Below are 4,723 nucleotides of genomic sequence, written 5' to 3' on the forward strand. Positions count from 1 at the left end.
GCCCTACAATGACACGGAAAAAAATAGAGCACAGAGATTTTGTTTTTCATTCCATTAGACTTCACACCAGTAAAGACACTCTGAAACAATATTTTGTTGGAATTGTGGGAAACTTAACAAAATATTTAATCAAACTGTGGCATATTGGATTAGAATCACACGGTTTTTCAAAGGCTTCAAAAAGCTCCATGTCCCAGATCTGAGTTGGGGGAGAAAAAGTCAGACTGACCCAGCTGACTGAAGTGGAGTTGGAAAAGTAGGTGGGCGCCACAGAGTGCTAGAAGAACCAATGGCCCAGTCTGACAACTCACTTCAGCAATCAGGTCAAAGACAAACCGCAGCGGACATGCGCACACACACAAGCACACTCGTGCAAACTATCACACAAACTCAATTACACTCTCTCTGTCTCTCACACATGCACAGGGTGCGAATTGCGGGGGGTGGGGTATGGGGGTCTTAAAAGTACATATTATTTTGCAACGCTCACAAACAGAAGTTGCATCTCCCTGAGAAGGTAACCATAGAAACAGAATGCTGCTCAACCACTTTCCGTTGTGATTAGTATCAGGCAGTAAGGTGACAAAACACGACACACACTGTCATTACTTATAACTTTATTTGTATAATATAAAAAAAAAATTCTATGATAATTTACACTAAAGGCATCAAATGGCAATTTGTGGGTCACAATACGAACCTTTACAGGAAAATTACCAACATATTTTCCGATAACACTTACAATGAGGTTTAATTGATGAAAATTGGATTCATTAGGTATCATAAACCAACACTGAACTATTTTTTTATTTTTATTTTGTCATTCATTCATTCATACATGCATACACAGATACATAGTATGTTAATTCTAATTTCTACTTAGTATATTTTTAACAGATACATAAAATGTTTTTTTCATAATAAGTATTATGAAAAAAATTAACTAACAATGAACAATAAAAGAAATTAATAAATAGTATATTTAATACATTTTTATTTAAAAAAATAATAATAACCTAGATTTGCAAAATGTAAACATTGTTGATTATTGTTCATTTATTGCTATAGAGTGCATCAGCTAATGGTAATGTGTTTACCTAATTTCTACAAAGTATGCAATTTAACAGTTATATGGGTTGAATATATATAAATATATATATATATATATATTTTTTTTTTTTGCCATTGAGATGCCTGATGGAGAAAAAGGTCCCAATTAACCTGAATTCCCCCTTAAATTAAAATGAGTTTAAATATTCTAAACAAATTTAAATCAACAAACAAACATTGCATGAATGAATGAATACATAAATACATTAATAAATAAAAATAGTGTACTATGGTATAGTATATTTAAAATGAATAATAATAATATAGATTAATAAATACTGGAAAATTTTAAAAATGGTTGCTATATTGTTACCCAGTGCATCAACTAATGGTAATGATTTGAATATTAGTGTAGTTTTACTGATTTTATTTTAGAAAGTATACATTTTATATACCACTAGTTATAAATATTATAACCTAACCTTAACCCACACCCTAACAGAAAATGTTCTGCAGTTTTTTATTTTTACAAAATATATACATACATAAATACAAATAAATCAATCAATCTATCAATACATAACTACATAAATAAAGAAATACAAAAACCTATTTACTTTATTTTTATACAGTTTTTACAACTGATGATGTCCCCAAAAGGAGGTTTTGTCAATTTTAGATTACTTCAAATTCACACACACAAACACACAACCAATCACATCCATAAAGCTATAGCTCTTTGCTTTGATTGGCAGGCAGCCTCTAAATAAGGAGGCTTTGCACGATGGAGAGATTGTGGTGTCATTTCTTCCAGAGAGAGTGAAGAAATTTACCCATCATGCTGCACAGTGTTCCGTAGAGGAACACAACACATACAATTCACCCTCTCTAAAAATAGCTGGAAACTTCAGGCAAGTGGCAAGCGCAGCGCACAATCTCCTCTCCGCACAGCGGGACTAAAATCAGCTCAGTGGACGAATTCAATCACGACTCTAATAAAATGCTTGGAAATGCAGGGGTGCATTTCAGTCCGTGAACCCGACTTTGAATAATCTCCTCAAACGGAACAAAACCGTTCCCGACCCAAGTGTCTGCCATTAGTGATTTCTCCTCGCTGGAGAGAAAGCGGGAAATCCGCACAAACTGAGAGATCGAGAGCAATGACATCATCACCAGTAGCATTGGCATGGAGCATCACAACGACGTGGTAGAGCAAGTGTTTATGCTTTTCCGTGGCATTGAGCCCTTGCAGACTGTAGCTTTTAGACTGGCTTGGCTGAGTGGAGGCCAAAACCACAGCCGTCCCACAGTGGAATGAAAGTTAACGCTAGTACACTAAAAACAATATTTACTGCCATTTTTGTACACACAAAGTCCCGAAGTAACTTTTTGCCACACCTGCTAATGGCGAGGGAATTGAGAAAATAATTCCTGTCATGAAACTTTATTTTTATTGTACACAACTGAGGCAAGTACAGATCTTTGTGTCACTTGCACCATCACACACAGACTGTCTCTAGGTGATCAAAATCATAAAGGGTGATGAGTAACAACACCTGCCATAATAATGACAGGTGGTGTTATGGATCACCCATTGTAATTTTGTTTCTCACGCTTAATACAGGCAAAATTCTATCCTAAAACTTCTGATGATTCCATTCCATTTTTTCCCCATTTAAAAAAAAACAAAAAAAATCATGATCTTTTAGTAGAATTTGACAGAAAATGTGGATAATGTCATACAAAAAAAAAAAAAAGTCATTGTAAATTGCACCATTATAGAATTGTGACTGCACAAGTAGTGTAGCAATTGTGGAGGTGAAAATACTGAGAAATTACATACATACAAATATTCTTGTTTTTTTAAAGATTGTATTTCCAAAAAAAAAAAAAAAAAAAATCAAGAATAAATTAAATTAGCCAAGTTTTTACAAATGTACTCTAGTCGTGTCGGTTCCAGTGTTAATTTCAAATAAATCTAAAACTATTATAAATTGTTTTCAGTAATTGAAATAATGCTGAAATAAAATAAAACATAAATATTAGATGAAAAATATTATTTAAAAATTACTGAAATTAGAATGTTGCCTTTAAACTGAAATCATGTGTAAGTGCTAAAATGACTAAAACTTAAAAAATTAATTTCTAGATAGAAATATGAAAAAAATCTAATAAAAATGACAAAAGCACAACATAATAGCTAAAACTTAAACTACAATTAGAATGAAAAATAAAAAAATAACATTCAAATAACTAATTAAAAATATTATTGAATACTACAATAGAATAATAAATAACAATAAATATAACACTGGTTGGTTTAATATGTTGCCAAAAAAAAGTTTTTCAAGAAAGATTTTAGTTATATATACACACATACACACAAACATATATATGGGAGTTGCACCACATGACATTGTATTTAATGATCAGCAGGTGTTAATTTTGGACACTGCACACGCCCCGTCAAAGAATCTTCAATCTATGATACAGACAAATCCTGAAGGTGTGAACATAGACACCCGCCTATCCAACTCTCTTCCTCTCCCACTTTACACCCTCACATCCCATGGGAATAGCCGACCATTTAAATTGAATTCCACATCATTTCAAGAAGCGTCCTCCCTCCTCTGTGACAGATGCGGATGGTCTATTCTAATTGGCACCAAAGGCAGAATTTACTTAGTGAGCATGATCTAACTGCCGTCTCAGCTAATGACTATAATAGCAAGCAGACACTATGGGACTAGCTCTCTCTCTCTGTCACACACACACACACACATAATCCCACACTCTAACCCCTGTAGGCCAAGCTCTAACTCTCACATTTATAGCAGAATAGAAATCGTTTAAAGGGTTCATAGGATGGCCATTTTCCACAAGTTGATATGATTCCTTAGGGTCTTAATGAAAAGTCTGTAACATAGTTTGGTTAAAATTTCTCAATGGTAGTGTAAAAAGTGCATGTAGCATTATATGACCCCTTTAAGCTATGGTCCAGGTTGCTGATATAAGCTTTAAAGCTGTAACAGCTTCCGTTATCAGCAGGAGAATTTGCAAGACATGACATGCTTTTGATCAATTTAATTATGAAAATAATCATTTCTTTTAAAAAATCCTACAGACCCTAAACTTTTGAAATGTATTATAGATTAGATTATATTTAAGATAAATTATTACCTAATGGCAATCTTGGTATGAACCTGTGCAGCTATGATCTAAGGGTTTAAAATTTTCAGCAAAAATAAATATATTTCATCAATAAAAATAAATTGTATCACACTAAAAAAGAGTGCGTGTTCTAGAGTAAACTAACTCTATTACTGCACATGAAACAATATTAACATTCCCTTAACAGTATACAGCACACACACACACACACACACACAATCTTTCAGCCATTCTAATAACAATTCTCAAGTCTATTGTTTTTTCCAGCATGACACAGATGTTATAAAGATGTCAAGTGCAGAGCGAGCAAGATTGGAAAAGGAAATAATTAACACCATCCTCAGGGAAAAGAGATGCGTAAACACATCACAACCACTTTTACAGAGCAGAAAATATTTCTAAAATAGTGCAGCTGACTGATGCTTAAGAAGTGAGAACTGATAGTTTTTTCTTTTGTTTTATCAATACATCACAACACCAATAAAAAAAAAAAAACCATTTA

Source organism: Sinocyclocheilus rhinocerous, unplaced genomic scaffold (genome assembly GCF_001515625.1).
Source record: "Sinocyclocheilus rhinocerous isolate Xijiao unplaced genomic scaffold, SAMN03320098_v1.1 scaffold153, whole genome shotgun sequence".
NCBI lineage: Eukaryota > Metazoa > Chordata > Actinopteri > Cypriniformes > Cyprinidae > Sinocyclocheilus > Sinocyclocheilus rhinocerous.